At 37.4% G+C, this 17,774-nt stretch overlaps 1 long non-coding RNA gene across 2 annotated transcripts in view; it reads right to left on the bottom strand.

Moving 5' to 3' along the window:
* The window catches only part of LOC108507361, a 29,476-nt gene extending 14,595 nt beyond the window's left edge, over nucleotides 1-14,881 (bottom strand). The window contains exons 1-4 of one of the 2 annotated variants that reach the window (XR_001878096.1): nucleotides 14,793-14,881; nucleotides 12,583-12,757; nucleotides 8,855-8,942; nucleotides 2,836-2,942 (exon numbers count right to left, since the gene is read on the bottom strand). This is a non-coding gene — a long non-coding RNA (uncharacterized LOC108507361). The remainder of the gene's footprint in view (nucleotides 1-2,835; nucleotides 2,943-8,854; nucleotides 8,943-12,582; nucleotides 12,758-14,792) is intronic. The other variant, XR_001878095.1, reaches the window with a different exon arrangement.
* Nucleotides 14,882-17,774: the final 2,893 nt, after the last annotated feature.

Below are 17,774 nucleotides of genomic sequence, written 5' to 3'. Positions count from 1 at the left end.
GAGCCTTGTTTATGATGGGAGAAAGGATCTGTGACCCTATCTCTTCTCTGTGTGCCAGGGTCTGGTAGAGGAAGAGCTGTGTCTGAGCACTGATGTGCTTTCATAATCTAAGCACAAAATGGAAAAGAATTAGTTTGAACAGCGATTTACAGAAACTTTGTGGAGGCATGTCTGCAATACCAAGAGACACCTGAGCTAAGAGAGACCTCTTGCCTACTGGAAACTGGCTATGTTTCTTCCTAGCTGGTTATGATCAAATGGTGAGTGTCCCCCAACTTATCTGGGTTTAAAAGCACAGTTTATTTAATGCTGAAACAGTGCAAGTGGATCTCATTGTTTTGAGTTGTGCTTGGGCTCCTTCACAATTTACATCTTTTCTATGCAAAGCCAGGGTTGGATCCAGCTGCTCCATGAACAAGCCACTGTATGGCTGGCAGCACAAATCACTCCAGCTTCTCTCTGTTTCTCCCTGTTTCTCCCAGCAGGCTGTGTGTTTCTGTTTGAATAAGTTTAAGATCTTTAAATATTTACTTAGCTTTTTGCTTTCCTATTAGAAAATGGTGAGACAGTTTGTTTCTAGTATTTGCCAGGATCTTTTCAGCTTGTGAGTTTACCTTTCCTTAAATTACGAACACAGTCTTTACAGAGAGGGACGAGCAAGACATCACTGTAAGGCCGAACCAGAACTCAGGTCAAAGAACCAGTTGTTGTTGTTAAAGGTACAAGGCCATCACATGGTAGGATTTTCAAAGTCGCTCTGAGGACTTGCACTCTTAGATCCATTAAATATTAGCAGCCCTTTTAAACATCTACCTTTCTGTAGTGTTTTAGAAAACTTAGTATCACCCAGCAGGAAAGTGAGGTATTTCTTTCCTGTGGGAAATGCAAGAACAGTCAGGGGCTATTGGAAGAAAGGAGGAAGAAGATGGCCAGCACCACCACAGACGAAATCCTGTCCCCTAGAAGAAGGTTGCTATTTTGGGAAAAGGGAATATGGTGTCCTGAGACTCCAGGAAGAGGAGGAGCCCAGAAACAGCTGCAAAGAAAGGGCAGAGATGATGGCAAGCTGGAATGGTAACTGAAAATGTAGGAAAGGGGAAGAAGGGAATGGTAAAGCTCTCCAAAATGAATGGTGACCAAATGAAGCACATATAATTAAGTTGGATGCTTTCTGGGCTGAAGAAAACATTAGATGTTCACTCTGAGAAGTGTTAGTCATTACCGAGAAAGGTCTGAAGACCACTGGCTGACAAGACATTAATACTAATTTTATTTTGTGCACTTAAAATACTTTAAACATATATATAATTGCAAAGAGTCAAACAATGTATATGGCTGTTTGTCAGATGTTTATGCTTCAAAAATACAGTCAAGCTATTGAAACCTCAATATCCTTGACCCCACTAATTGGAAAATGCTTCAGCTATGATTTTTGAGTCTTTGATCATTATATTAATGTCAAATGTGTCTTCAGTAATCACACAACTACGTGGTAGATGAGAGAAATCAGACATATAAGGTTCAATGATTCCTGTGAAGAAAAGAGAATATTTTTCCTAGTGCAGATGCGATCAAAGATTAAAAAATACCACAGTGCATGCAAAATGATTACGTTCTGTATTTATGGCAGAATTAGTCTTGGCAAATAGAAAATAATACCTTGCTGGGAGCAGACCAACTACTGAGATCGGATTCATTGGTATGCTCTGGCTGCTCGGTGCTCCATCAGAGAGTACAGCTGGTTTATGTTGTCAGAGCAATAGAAAGCAGCCAGGATTTACAATAGAAATGGGGCCAACATGTGCTTTATTTATGATTATTATTTTTTAAGGTGAAATAAAGCAAACAAAAAAAAAATATTGTTGAGCATCACAAAGCCGATACCCGCTTTGTGACATGGCAGACTGACTGCAGTTACTTAAACCCAAACTGTTCTTGAGCATAATTGCTGTAGCAAGCATCCACCCACTGGCAATGCACAGAACTCTCAGTCACCATTTCACTGCAAGCAATCAGAGAGAGGCAAGTGAAGTCTGATGTACAGGCATGAGAAGAGCAGTTTCATCCTGGATTTGATAAGGTAGTTTTAGGCCACAATCCCTGCTATTATCCTGCCTCTCTGTGCTGTGTGAGGGAGTTCCACTGTCATGGGGCAATTCACATATCAGTGCCAGTCCTTGAAATGCTGATTTAATCATTACTGAAAACGTGGCTGGGAAAGGGTTAACTGCTTTGAAAGTACTTATCTCTTTGACATGTTGAGACAAAGGTGACACACTGGTCACAGCTTCAGTCTCCTGCACCCTACATGCATGCTCTAAAGGCAATTTGTGATTTTTTTTTTTTTTTACAACTGATTATATAAATTAAAACCTGTGACAGTATTATCATTTATGCTACTGCCTTATGTTTTCTCTCCGAAATCACTATTGCCTCACCTGCAGTAGAGATGTTTGTGTGCTTACTTCAATTCAAATTACTTCACTTGCAGACATACTGTGTTTTGACTGATTAAAGCAACCTAACTCATTTTGATGAAAGCCAACTACAGACTAATTGCCTCAGAGAGTCAGCAGATGTGACTGAAAAGTGTCGTCTAACTGAGGTCAGTCAAGAAGTTTTGCTTCTTTAACTGGCACACAGGCCTGAAGACACTGTCTGTACACTGGCTCAGCAAGCCTTCTGGTCATCTACCCCGTGCCAGCTGCCGGTCTCTGCTTGAGATTCAAAGCCTTGCTCCAGCATAAATTAAGGCAAATAATGTGGTTTCAATCATCAGGCAAAAATCTGCCCGTGATTATTTCTTTAATTGTTGTCCCTTTGATATTAACTTACCTCCACACAGGGAAGAGCCAACAAAGACAACATTGCCAAGTCATGCAGAAAAAATGCAGTGGTCGGTAACTGTATTAGGACCGGGAGAGCAGGAAAGCCTGGAACTGCTGCAAAGCAAACCCCCAGAACAAGAACTTTAGATGACCCTGTTACTCAGAGTAGTATTGTCACCTTCTGTACCTCAGTATTATAAGAGATTTCATGATTTATTTTCTTTCCCCAGTAAGTTGGATTCTTTTGTTTAGTTCTTAGATTTATGAGAAGTACATATTTGAGAGCCCCACTTTCTCTACACCCATTAAGTTCATAAACCCAGTTTCATAATGTACTCAGTACCTTCCTGTTTAGATGACTCCTACCATGGACAATTAGAAAGTGATCATACTGTTAATCAGGCCCTGTAAAACTAGCAAATAGAGAAAATCTGGTTCTCTCTTGTAGCTGACATTAGGATAACAAAGGTACTGATACGGGTTGATATTTTTATAGGCATGGAGACAAGACTATTAAATTTCTCATTTTATTTTTTGTTTTGTTCTCACTGATTAGTGAAAATGGAGGATGAGATATATGACCTAGGGAGGGTTCAGATCAGATCAGTAATTGAAACAAATTCTAGACATGAAAGGACTGCCTAGTGTTTAGAAATCATTAAAGGCTGAAAATTACTCTCTGTAAGGGAGCTGGAATAAAACAGTGTTTTGGAAAATAAGCAAAAACTTCAGAAATTGCTTTCAGAAGTTCTGCTGTAACATTGATTGTGCAACTGCCAGTTTTATAAACATTTAAATTTGAATTAATGTCTTGACTGCAGCAAACAGGCAGCAAAGGGCAACTGATCTTTCTTCCAGCTGTGCAATGATCAGTGACTTATTAATTGGACTTGTAAAATTAAAATTCGGTGCTTATTTTTTACTAAGCAGAATGGAGTTACTGCTGGTATTAATACATAATGTATGCAAATGAACAAACATTACCTTTTGCTGTATACAATTTGTGAGTGATTTTGTTGATATTTTGTGATTCATTCTTCTAATACCAGCGTATGCAAAATGTCATGCCTAAGAGGGGTCCATTTGTTTTGGGTTTTGCCTTCTGTTTTCTTTTGGCTTTCTGTAGTTAAGCTGATGGAGAGCTTCACACCAAACCCTGGTGAAAATGAGTTGGTAGTGTGCTTGCTCTTCATCATAGTTCACAGAAACATCAACAGGAGCATTTTACTTGGGAAGAGCAGCTTATCAGAACTCCTGCAAAGCTAAATTGTTGCAGTTCTCAAGAGAGCCAAATAAACAGTGGGCATTAATCTGTTTCTTGATACGCTGCAGCAGCTAAAGTTACTGAGATGTTTCTGCCTCTTTCCTGCTGCAGGTTTTTCCTTAGTTCCCTTAGTAGTTCATGTAGTAAAAATACCCACCAACTTTTGGTAGGTTCTATCAAACTAGGAGACCTAGGAATTAATTTGTGTTGACCCAACAGAGGGCTAGTAACCTGCAATGGCAAAGCTGGCCATCTGGCTGGTGGTCACCTGGCTTCCACACCATCAGGTACAGCCTCCTGCCTGTCTGTGGAGCGTGGGGTGCTGCAGCAAGCTTAACTCTTCTGCTTCTTTGTCTCCTGACAGATGTTACCCAGGAAAGGGCTGTGACAGCAGCTCTCAATACACATGCTATCTGCCTCTCCGTTGCTATGTAACAGTGAGACTGAGTCTCATTGTTCAACTTACATTTTTATTTCTCTGGAAATAACTTTCTTCTGGGGCCAGGAAAAATAAAATGTATCTCTTTAGTCTTCCCCCTTCTCATTCACTTATACTGCCTTCTTTAAAGTGTTACAGTTTGTCCAGGGTCTCTTTATAACTTGTTTCTTAATAGGAGAAGCAAATCTCTACATAATGCAGTCCCTATTTCCTTAACAATCAGAAATGTTCAAGCCTTCCTGACACCACCACCAGATCTCCACCATAATTACAGTGACTTTCAAAAGCATTAGTTCTCCTGCAGCATTACATCAGGGTATAATGATATAAGGAATATGAAAGAAGTCTTTCTGCATAGGAGTTTTAGAAGTTATAGAAACTAAACTACGACCTTCGTTATTCAACTCCTAGTAATATTTTCTTTCTAGGCCCCATATTCCAGAACAGTTCAGAGAGGGGAGGGCAGATACAGACCCTAAGCCATTTGGCTAGGGAGTCAGTAAAATCAGTTTTCTTGAGTCACACTCATCATGACCTTATCATCCTATTTCACTGAATAGCACTAATACCTCCCTAAAATATTTCATAATTAATGTACAAACTTTATCTGCAAGCAAAAAATCATTTAAGTAGGTATCTGAGATAGATTCTTCCTTTCTGTGAAACTGCAAAGTAATAAAAACAAACTCTGCAGCACAGCCAACTACTGGTAACCATGTGCACCTTATGCTATAGGCACCTGGAAAGCCAGTGGTTGCCTAAAGCAACAGCTTCCTGGGAGGGCAAAATTATCATATGTGTGAATTCGAATACCCCAAATTCATCCTACTAAATTATATACATCAGACATTAAGGTAGCTTATGAATATGAATTGAATATCACACAGTGAGTTGAAATACTTTATAACATTGGTCTCTGAAGCTAGTGCAGATTGTTAAATATGTTTTCCTTCTTTGGAGGTTATATTCTTGGCTTGTTTTTATTCGAGTGACATGATGATTGATAGATGGAGTGAATGTAGCCAAAATAGTTGCACAGTTACTTGATTACAATGAATTCTGTTCATCCACCTTCACATTAACTTCAGGTTTGTTTCTCACAAACTTTCAGCTTCTGAAGTTTCTAGAGAAAATATTTTCAGATAACGAATTTCGAAACACTTTTCCATACTTTTTTTGAAATTTCTTGTGCACTCTTGTCCCTGGGTAGCAAGACAGCATGACACCTGCACACCTTGTTCAGGGCAACCCTGTCTGAGAGGAAGAGAAGGCCACAAGTAGAAAAGAGACCCAGGAACCAGACTGGATAATCAGCCGGTCATTGTAATACAATGCCCATTTACAGTGGGAAAGAAATGCGATAGGTCTGTCTAGTATGCAAAGCAGAGACAGAAGGGTGTAATTGTACAACAGTGACTTTGCCATCTCTAAACCCGTGCAGCTGGGTGAAGTTCAGGATACTGTGATCAGTTCATATTGTAAAGATCTAAAAGACAACCATATGAAAATAATTTTGATGTCACATTGTGAGTAGAGGCAGGAGCTAAACCAAGCAGTTCCTCCATGCATTAATGATACATTAAAGCTCACCTATTTTTTTACTTGCAGGGATTCTGTCTGTTATCTCTGCTTGCAAACATATTTCAATATTTTTGAATATGGAAATAACTCTAAAAAATTCAGAAGTCTAAAAAAATTCAAAATTACCAAACAAAAAAATTGTGTTAGAGATGCTTATATATTTTTATTTATTCTCTGTTTTTCATCTGTGCTTTGACAAACAGAGCTGATGCTTAAAAGCAGCTATGGTCAATCCCATTTCCTTGAAAATCAATACCTGTCAGAGGAACATGAATTCAATGTCAGAGATTTAATTTCTATAAACCCCAAAAGTTTTTCTATGTTTAATTTAAATGGATAAATGGTAGGATTTAAAGTTTTTAGTTCTTTTAGTACCACCAAGTTCTGATTAGACATAAATTGTCTGTAAACCCTTGTTAGATGTTTATACTTAAATTTAAATATGCTTCTATCTTCTCCTCATAGGTCTTTGTCACTTTCCTCTAAAATGACCCTGCTGAAGTAGTTTTTACTTCATTCAGAGAGAATGATTGAAAGCACGTTATACTATTTATATATTTATTATATATATATAATATTTTAAGAGGAAGGAAGCCTAGCAATCCTTTCACTAGCTCAAATGGTGTCACTTGTTCTTTCAGAAGTGGCTGGCCAGCCACTAAATATCTGAGTCCTTTTGAGACAGCCTAGGGATATCCTGATCCATGAGTGCTTTAGGGAGAAATTTTTCTGTCAAAGGTGAAATTGATCATTCCCATTACAAAAGTTTGTCAGACCTGGAGTGAATTTCACATACAGCCCAGGTGGAAGTGGATTGAAAAAAAAGAGGTTTTGACTGCACTAGAAAAGCACACCAGGCTAATGGTTGCAGTGAGGATTAGAAAAGAAAGTTCTTTGACTTCAGGTCACCCTTAAATCTCATGTGAGTTGCCTGCTGGCAAGCAGAGGCACTTATCCTGAACTACCTGGGCCACCTCTATTAATCATGCAAGCACACCTTCTGATGCATTCTAGATGTACACTGGCAACAAGCAATTGGTAATTTTATGGTGGAAATAATAATTTTAGAATACCTTAAAGCAAAGCTTTGCATCATTAAAAATAAAATCCCTGAAAAATTCATATTTGTTATCTTCCTTTACTACATCTATTTCACCTGATTGCGTAAGTGTTGGTGCATGTCCAGGAGCCAGAAAACATTAAGATTTCAGATCACAGAATGTAGGAGAATGGATAGTCACAGTTGTGTATGAGGATGCAAACCCATTCTGATACTATCCAATATCTGTAACATTTAGATTAATTACCTTTTTTTTTTTTAATATTTTTTCTTCTTTTAAAGAAATTAACATCAGTCACCTGGAAATCAAGTACAATGAATTATTTAGCTCAATGCTTTAAATCTTTTTTAATCTGGATGCCTTTATTAATCACTGTTAGTCTTTATTAAATACTTGACAATCATAGCAAATAATGATGTATTGGGTAAGTAATCGAAGCTGAAGTAAAAAATATTGTTTTCTTTTGTAACAAGTGTACCAAGGGATAATTCATTGTTGACCTCATAACTAATGGGACATTGTTATTGTTTTATATCAAAATGATGCTGAAGTTGTTTTGCTATAGCTGTACTCTTCATTACCATATCCATATCTATCTCATTTTCTGCCTTACAATCCAATTACTATGTAGTATTTTTAATAACCAGTAAAATAGAATACCCTCCACTGCACCCTGTCAACACTACTTTTCAGCTCCTACTGAGGAAAAAACGAAATGTGGAAATATTAGAGCATGGTTGTATTTTTGTTCTCCAAATAATTCAGTGAAACTAATCTTACTTTTTGGCTCCTGTTCTACAGCATGGTCAAGAAAAACTCTGCTGTGTTCTCATTTCTATTTGCAAGTCTCTCCTCTATCTACCTCCTCCCTCTGGTGACTGAAAATCCTGTCCATGGTATTTTACAAATGTTCACAAAGAAGAACAATATTTAGAGAGTCTTTAGTAAATTCTTCCTGTCTTTTTCAATCCTGTCATCACTCTTGGTACAGTCGACATGTGCTGGGGATGCTACAAGGATACCAGGTTCAGCTACAGAACTGAAACACAAGTTTAAGGAGGGGGACAGGACATGTGGAATCATTTTTACTAGTTGCCATGATTTTGTACTCTTTTCCTCGGGCAGAGCATGAAAGATCTGTGCAAGTTGTTGTTTGTAAGGCAATATACGATTTTTTTTTTTTTTTGAGGAAATTTCTTTAACTTTATAATGTCTATCCTTGGATTGTGGTAACAGATGGTGAGGAAAAGAAATGTTGCAGTTCTTAGCATGATGAGCGAAGGCTCTGCTCAGCTTGCTTTATCTCAAAAACAACGGAGAGGTGGCAGTAAGGGAAAGAAATCATGAATATGCACACTTTAAAACATTTTTATATCACAACCACTAGGGATCACCCAGGATGTGCAGTCAGAAATATTGCTAGTATACAAAATGCTCACTTGTATACAGACACTGATACCAAAACACATAACAAAACATGGGCTGCAACATGCAACTTTTCTCCTTACTTGAGCCTTTCTTCAAGGTCCAAGCTGCATCTAAACAGTGCCTTTGCTTTTTACGACAAGGAAGGCAAGCCTGGTAGAGCAAAGCTTCTTTCAGTCATAGGGTCTGTAAAAGCTCTTGAAGTTTCTGTGTATCACTGACACCCACTTCACTTCTACAAGTTGAATGGCTTTACCTGCAGGAGCAGAGTGAGAAGGAAGGGCTACACAGTCCAGGAGCAGGGGTGCAGAGATGGTCTCTGGGTAGATAACACGGTCACTCCTCTCTTGCAACAAAGGAAGACCAGGAAAGGGAGTTAGCATAAAACAAAAAAAAGGCAGGAAAGAAAACTGAAGAGGACTTTATGTCTCTCTTGCAAATTCTCTTACAGAATGAGAAACTATAAAAAAGCCAAGTTCTTGTAGCAGGCACTGCTGCTTAGTCTATCCAGGTTCAAGTTCCTGAGCTCATCAAGAGCTGGGAAGGCATTCGAGTTGACCCTACTCTACTGTCCCAGCTATTGCATATGCTCAGCAAGACCATTTGAATGGGCTGAAACACATCTGGAACACCACATATGCCCCAGATCTGCTTCTGGGTCATTTTGTGATGAGATATGGTACTGCTTCTCATGGAGAGATTTAGATGGTGCTAAGTCTGAGGGGGAATAAATCTGGACTGTTACAGTGTGATTCACCTTGGACAGGCAAAGCTTTTCCAGCCCATCTTCATTTCTATTTTTAGGCACAAGCTCAGAAACTATAATTCGTAAACTAGGTTAGTCAAAATATGCAAGAGAAAAGGAAGGACAAAAGAAGTCAGTCTTTTATTTCAGACTCTGTGTTCTTTTTTTCCCCATTTTATGCTCATTTATTATTAATATTTTACAATTATTGTAATATGTTCTTAATGGTTTACTAAAAGGGATAGAGAAACCTGTCCTATTTTGGAGGTATGATATATATTCAGAGGAAACACAAGAAAAGTCCTTTTCTACTGATGGTCAACGTGTTTTTTCTGCTGAGCTCCCTGCTGTATCTCACAAGGAGATTTTTCAAATTAATTCAGTCAGATTTCCCTAGAATCAAGAGAATAGCATAGTATTTATTTCATGCTAATCAATTCTCTGACTTGCATGAGGAGCTGGCTAATTTATTTGCAGAGTGGCATTTTGATTACAGGCAATGCGGGTAAAAGATTAGGTTTGTGGCAAGAAAAATTTCTGTAAATATTTTGGTGAAACTATGTGACAAGGAAGGTATTTCTTATGCTGTTTAAAAAATTATAAACTGTTAGTCTTTCCTATAAATCTCTTGAGAACGTTTATGTTCATGGACTTCTAAAAATACATTGTACAGTATCAGTACATTTGAAGACACAGCGAGAAATTATTATTATCATCTAATATAAATTGCTATCAGTATAGAATCGTCTTTTATTAGTAGTATAACTATACTGTAGTCAAAGCTGCTGTTTCTTCCTCTTAACATGAGTTAATATTTATTAAAATCAAAGTGTGATATGCTCCTTTATGCTTGGGGATTCATGTCATGTTTAGCAGTAGTTTCCTGGAGTAAAATGAGCTTTTCTCAGGTGGGCAAAAGCATTGCTGCTGGGAACGATTATAATGCTGAATTTTGCATACAGAGGTAACTTACCAAGATTTGACAAACTAATTTAGTGTCTGTGCCTTCAGCCCTATGTCAAGGTAGACTCTTAGAGTCTCAGTCTCAGTTGAAGCTTGTTTACCCACACAGTCCGCAATTCCCTGTAGTGGTACAGCTGTGGAGTGTGGTTTTTTGGTTTTGATGTAACTGTTTTTCTACTTGTGGAGTATTTTGAGCTCTATCTCTGTCAAGAGAATGTGGCCACGGGTGCTGGTGACAATTCTGCTGTGCACCAAGGTGGATGCTCTGGGCCTCTGCCTCAAGCAGTACCTCTGCCTGGTGGCTCCAACGTGTTGCTCATGTAGCAGCAAAATGTGCAAGCATAGCTAACAGTTTCAGATGAAAATTTTTGCATCTACATGAAAAATACCATCTCTTCTGCTCAAATGAGGAGTGTTTTTCCTGACTCAAGGGGGATTATGGTAAGGGTAAGCCTGTGTGACAGGCAACAGTGCAGCAGAGGTACAACCAGAGTTGCTAGATCTGAACTTGCAAAAATGGTGAGTCTTCCAAAATGTCTTGTTATCCTACTAGAAAGGGGGAAAATATCATGCCACTTCTATTGTTTGTTGATATATTAATTTTCTCAACTTGCTGGCCTGTTTCCTCTTACATTTTTTTGGTCCCACTATCATGTCTACCATCATTTTGAAAGGAAGGTGCTATGTTCATGGGGGGGTTTGTAACTTGAAACCAGCTATCTGTACTGGAGTGTTTCTAACTCCTAGTGGAATGCAGAATAATTCATTGAACTAGCTTTATGGTATATACCAAGAAACACAGATGCTCCATGTTGGTTTCTTAGGAAATATTTAAAGACCTTACTGGGCTTTGCAAATTCTGCCTTCAGCCTCAGATTGTAAGCTGAACTCAGCTTTTGAAGAAATATATTTGTATTCTTTTCAACTCAAACAACCTGCCTCAACTTCCCTTGCTGATAGCAACTGTTGTACCTTTTAGCGTGTGCTCCTGTCTTTCAGAAGAAATAAAATTTGTGAAAATCTGCCATGTGAGATGAAGCATTGGGAAATGAATAAGTAACTCGATGGGAATGGAAATGAAAGTTTCCATTATATAGTTATAGCTCCTTCAGCAACTGACAAGTAAAATATTGATAATAAATCGTATGCATGAGCTTCACAGGTTTAGCCATTGGATTCAGTTTGACTACTGCCTATGGTGTCTGGCCTGCTGTGAGGCAGCATAATGACAGCACATTTCTTTGAGAGAAAAAAATTCTTCTGTTTAAGCTGAAGATGGATGCTGTTTCCATCTGCTTCAAACTTTTCAGATTGGATAGGCATCATTTTAAATGGCAGCACATGTACTAGCTGACAAAAGATTATTTAAAATGGTAATATTGTAAATCACTAATTATGTCACATAACCAGGATTACATAAACTAACAGTTTATGTAAGTTTATTTCGCGGTCACAGCACCAAGCCTGACAGAGTTCAAGAATGGTTTGGATGACACTCTCAGGCACATGGTATGACTTTTGGGGATGGTCCTGTGCAGGGCTAAGGGTTGGACTCAATAATCCTTGTGTGTCCCTTTCAACTCAACATATTCTCTGATTCTGTGATTCTGTGAACATGAAATCACACAGTTCTTTAAATCAGCCATCACTCACAACACATACATGTGCTTCTTCATTAGGTGTCTTGCTCCATGAAACAAAGACAAATGTTCCATTTTATGGATTATAACATCACTAATACATAAACTCTCTTTCAAATGCCTTTTGTGAAATCTCCTATTAAACTTTTCCTCTTTCAATTATGATTTTTCTAGCCCAGCTAAGTCAGATTTGGCTTTCTGATGTATGAAGTAAGCTATTGTTCATATGAAGCTTCACAAAATCTCCAGGAGTGCACGTTAGATGGATTTCAAATCATTCTGTTTTCCTCTTTATTAGTTTTTTTATATCCCTCAATTTGGCTTCAATTCAGGGAAGCACTCAAGCAAGTGCTTAGCTTTGAGAATGTGCTTAAATCCATTTTGTTGTTGTTGTTGTTGTTTTTGTGGGGTTTTTTTGTTTGGTTTTTTTTGTTTGTTTTTTTTTTTTTGTGTGGAAATATAGGCTCATACTAAGGGCTTTGCAAAGCAAGAAATGTTGTTATTTTCCCACAGGATGTCCCCCATATTTTAGCCATGTGTTTGCCTATTACTTTAAGCTGAGGTTTCTGTCTAGGCCCCTCCCCAATCCCCCTTCATCCACCCCCCTGTTCTGCCCCATTTCACCCCTCAGCACACCCCTTCAGGAACTGAGTCTGGGGGAGTTTGGGACCCCTCTTTCATCATCTTCCTCTTTATCACTGACAGTCCTCGGAATCCTTCCAAGGTTCTGGGCCTGAAGGCTATTGTCCATGTTTACATTCCTTGGGACAGGCGTTAAGGTGCTTTCTGCAAATCTACGCTGAAAAGAAGACTAAACAGCTAACGGACTTAAAGGAGTTTTGATATGGGAAGGGGGTAACAGTGTTGGGAAAATGTATAAACTACTGTGCTAAAGGGTGAGGGATATAATACAGCTGCTTTAAAATCTACATTCACTACATAACTACTTCTAAAGTCTATAAAAATTAAAAAATCAAAAACTCTAAGGCAACAATAGCTATGTTATTTTAACCTGGGATGAAGCTGCTTGAGCTAAGCATTTAAATAAACAAAATAATGTCTTTTGCAGCATAACTACTTTCAGAAACAGTGCTAACATTTCTCTATTTCTATCAGATAATCAATAAAAATTCTTTTTCCCCTCACCCACCCTTTTTTTGTTTTTAATGACCATTTCTGGGCAGAAAGGGGTAGCTTAAAACTATCACTGCTAAAGGAGAGAATTTACAGATCCAGTGTGTTTCCTCTTTCAGAGGAAGACCCATCCAAATGAAAGACTAGGCTTGTCAACGCAAAGTATCTGGTCTCTGAAGTTGTGGTGCTTTTAAGGAGGTGCAGGTATGAATGTCTTGGATTATTTTGATACTACTGTAAACTAATAGAATAAATGTATTTGGCAAATCCTTTTGATATATGAAAACAGGTCTCCCAGTTACTCAACCAATGAGTTTTCCTTATGTAATTCTCTAAGCACATAGGCTTCTGCTGCCATGAACTTCCCTAACGGTGAGGAAAAGTGTTTTGAGGATATTTAGAGTCTTGTACACCCCATATTCTTCCTATTGACAACTAGACCTCCTTTAAGTCTATTTGTCATAATACACAGAATGAAAACTCTGAGTCTGGAGGAGACTCCATCATGGCCAAGGAAGTAATCAAGTATCAGTCCTTTCTATTAATTCAAGGACAGTGTCTGACCATCAGAATTAGTTTTTGCTCACCAGGGTTTCATCTCTTCTGCACTTCTGTGCCAGACATTCATTTGCAGAGAACAGTTATGAGGATGTTTCATTTACCAGTCATGGCTACCAAGACCACAGAGAAGCTGTGTTAGGTGTGGACACAGAACCCACCTCCTAACTGTACAGTAACCAACATCCTTAGGGATCTGTACCTTTCCTTAATTTGAAAAGCCTATTGGAACAGGGGGAAAAAGGCACGTATACCTGCAGTGCCAAGTGCCCTTCCTGACAAGTTTGCTTTAAATTGTCAGCAGTGTGCTGTGCCCTGGCAGCCAGGAAGGCCAACCGTGTCCTGGGGCATCAGGCAAAGCATTGCCAAACTGTCGAGGGAGGTGATTGTCCTACTCTGCTCTGTACTGATGTGACTCTGGGGGATGGTCCTGTGATCCTTGTGTGTCCCTTCCAACTCAGCCTATTCTGTGATTTTGTAATATCAGAACTTTAATTTGTTTCAATTTTTAAGATAGCATAAACCACAACATTTTCCATGGTACTATTTTCTGTGTGACTTTTTTTCCAGCAAATTCAGACTCCATCACATGAAAGTCAAACCCATGATTAATCATGGAGAAATTATAAACAAATTATAAACAGATTTTGTAATATGTGTAATATCACACATATTTAACAAGACAGAGTTTCCCAGTGAAAGTCTACCTTTATTAAGGTCTTTCAGGTCTACTTTTAGAAATATACTGTTCTAGTCTGAGGCCTTTGTATTTTCTATTCTAATGGTCACCTATTGGAATAGACAATTTATAATAAAATCATCTGAGTTCCAGCAGCATGGCATATAGCTTTCTTTTCAGTTATAATGTTTATTGTAAAATAGTAATATTAAGATTCGTTATTTTTCTACTAATTTTAAGGCTCTAAGGCATATTGCAATTTTATTCATAATAACCTCAATTACTATTATTTTATGGTCTGAAATAGACTTATCTGAGAATACCTGGGTGACTTAATGTAGGAGTCAAAGTAAGGCCAATATGCTCTGTGCAAGCTTGTTGCTTGGATTGAAAACCAGACTTAGAAATTAATTCATTACATATTTTAGGGGAAAGTGACAATTTACAATGTTTAAGATGAATAATGAAACCTTACCAATGGCATGATTTCTTCAGCATTTCGTGTAGTCCCTTCTAACCAGAAGTCAGTGAGCGCTACAAGCAAATCTGAATGCAGCAGCTGACCTACTGAAAATTCAAAAGGATTACAGAGTTTAAGGATTACTACAAAGTCCCTATTAATATTTAACCAACCAACCTGTCTGACTGGTAGATACTACTGACACTTTTAGAAATTCATTTATTCAAAGAAACACCATCTCATTATGTGAGTTTATCTAATAGACATGTCCTTCTTTCAAGCTGGAATTTTAAGCTAAGTAGAAATGCTTTGCTGGTTGGAAGACAGCATGTTGTTTACTGGATTTCTCAGCATGAAATTACAAACAAAAGGCATGTCATATTCTTGCATATAGTTAAAACAGATTGATTGTGGTTTTGTTTGACTAAACAATGGCTTCACTGAATTTGTGGACAGTTATGCTTGCTTTAGAACCTGGTCCATGAAACATTTGGAATTTGTTATCCAACAGCAAGCTGTGTCTTTGCAAACATGCCTCTGAACAGGCTCACTCTCCAGCTTTTGTGTGGCAAGCTGAATGAGTCTATGAATCTGAATATTTCTTTTCCAGTTAGAGACGTTTGATGTATATCCTATATATGAGAAGTTCCTAGAGGGAAAAAAGCCAACATGGATAAAACAAGAAAAAAATTCTGTAGAGCTGATCTAGTTTCCATCTGTGATCACTGAACCTGTGGTTTTGTGAATCACAGAAGTAGGCATATCTCTTAACCTTCATAAAACTTTTGAGGTCTTCCCCAATGCTCTCAAGAGTGAACTTGGAAGGTATGGCCAAAGTGGAAAGATGATTGGGTATCTGATATGTCTGATGAAATAACTGCACAAGGGACATAGGAAGGTGAGAAAAACCAGTTTTATTATTTATTTAAGCATATGTTCCTTTTTTTCTTTTTTTTTTTCCCTTCATTTTTTATCATACTTGCTAAAGAAAAGTTAGACTTTCCACTTGAAATGTAGGAAGTCTTTAAAAAGAAGAAAAGGAATACTTTCTCACTGTCTTGTGTCTAAAATATGGTTTATTTAAAACACATTCAGTTAAAAGGTCTGCTATTTTTAAAGATAAGTGTTCTCACTGTGAGTTGCAATAAAAGGTTTAGATCTAATTCAGACCTGACCTGGAACACACTTTTGTCAGCTGAAGGCCTAAATTTGATTCTATGTTTCCACCTCAGCTGTAGCAGTTCAATGGCTACATTATCCCTGAAGAAGGCAGATATTGGGGCATTTATTAATAGATAACCCAAGAAGAAATGGAAGAAATTATAGACAACAATCAAATTCAATGAAATTATGATGCTTTAGTTTGCAGTCACACTATGGTATAGTAGTCAAGTGGATAAAGCTCAAACATTTAAAATGTAATAAGGCTAGATTATATCACTCATGTACGCTATTTCAAAATAATTTTATAATATATTTTCACTTGTGACAAGCATCTGGGACCATAAGGTTCCAAAATAAAAAAAATGTTTTCTTCGAGATGAATTCAGAGAGGATGTGGAATGCTGTTTAAAAGCAAAGTTAGACTAGAATTTAGCTTTTCAGAAGTGAAATCTGTTTCTGTTTGATAAGCAGACCCATAGCTTTTCTGCAAATACATATAAGTTTAAGGCATCAAAGATCTGGGATCTATGTTGCTCTATTCATAATAATTTGTGTTTTTCTGTATACACAGTTGAATTCTTAAGTTGAATGTCTGTTTTGTGTTGGTACCTTTATGTTAGTAATTTGCTGTTCCATTTTGGAAAGGAAAGATGTTTTACCAATACTGATATGGTTTTACAGGGACTATGCTAGACTCTTCATTGATAAAATTTATCCAAAGAATAAAAGAAACCTAAAAACATTTAGAACATATTGAAACAATTTTGATATTAAAGTTTTTAAGAGTGTCTCTTTTATACTGCTTGAAAAAATAAAAATGCATAAACGGTTCTACTGGTATGGACCTGTTTAGAGCATATGCATGTCTCATGGAGAGAGTTTATGCAGAACAGGCAAGGGATAAAACAGTCTTTTTGACATTAAATGAACTGTTATTTTTATAAATATATACTTGAGCAGTAAACCACCCATTTATGTAGCTAGAGGGTACTTTAAATTCATGTTCTACTCAGCTAAAAGGAAACAAGAATTAGTCCGGTAATATTACAATGCTCTGTCAAGAACATAAAGGACAGTATGAAACTTAAAGTAATTAAAATTTTACATGAAAAAATTACTTTTCAGTCAAAGCAATATTTGGAATCAATTTAAGGGACTAATAGGAATATCTCTCAATAACAGAACAAACGACATTTCTGATGGGGCATATCTGATCCTTTAAAGGTTAGACTTATCACTCCATGCATCTTGGAGGTCAAAAATTCTTAACTCTTGCTCTGTCAGCAAAATTTTCAAGTCTATTTTTGTCTGCAGCCATATAAGAGGCTCATTCTTTGCAGATGCTGATTTTTTTTTCTATAAGATGAACATATGAGGGTTCAGAAAGCTTGGGAATATGCCAGCTGAGGAGGGACAAACTCACAGGTTTTAACTCCTCACCTCAACAATACAAAGCAAATAAGGTGATTATTCAGTTGCTTTAAACAGATTTTGATTTAAGCCAGTGAAACAAGTGAAATAAAGCCAGACAAAAATATCCAAAGAACTATTGGCATTTCTGTCTCCTGAATTTTTGCCATGAATTTTCTTTTTGTTGGAAATTTTTTAGCTTATGCCAAAAATGGCAATTTGTCTTCATTTGACAGCAAGTTTCTGTAAGGTTTTATGGCTTCAATCCACATGGATACTTTTTTATGTCCTTGCGCTCCTAGAGTGACTATGAAAGCAATCCATCTTTTTTTTCCCTTGAAATTCAAAGATAATTTTCTTTATTTCACAAGGATTATAGGAAAAAAAAATCCACTAGCTTGTTTTATTTTCCTGTTGCTCATA

This window comes from Lepidothrix coronata, unplaced genomic scaffold (assembly GCF_001604755.1).
Source record: "Lepidothrix coronata isolate B3197 unplaced genomic scaffold, Lepidothrix_coronata-1.0 Scaffold253, whole genome shotgun sequence".
Lineage (NCBI taxonomy): Eukaryota > Metazoa > Chordata > Aves > Passeriformes > Pipridae > Lepidothrix > Lepidothrix coronata.
This window is presented reverse-complemented; position numbering and strand designations above follow the sequence as displayed.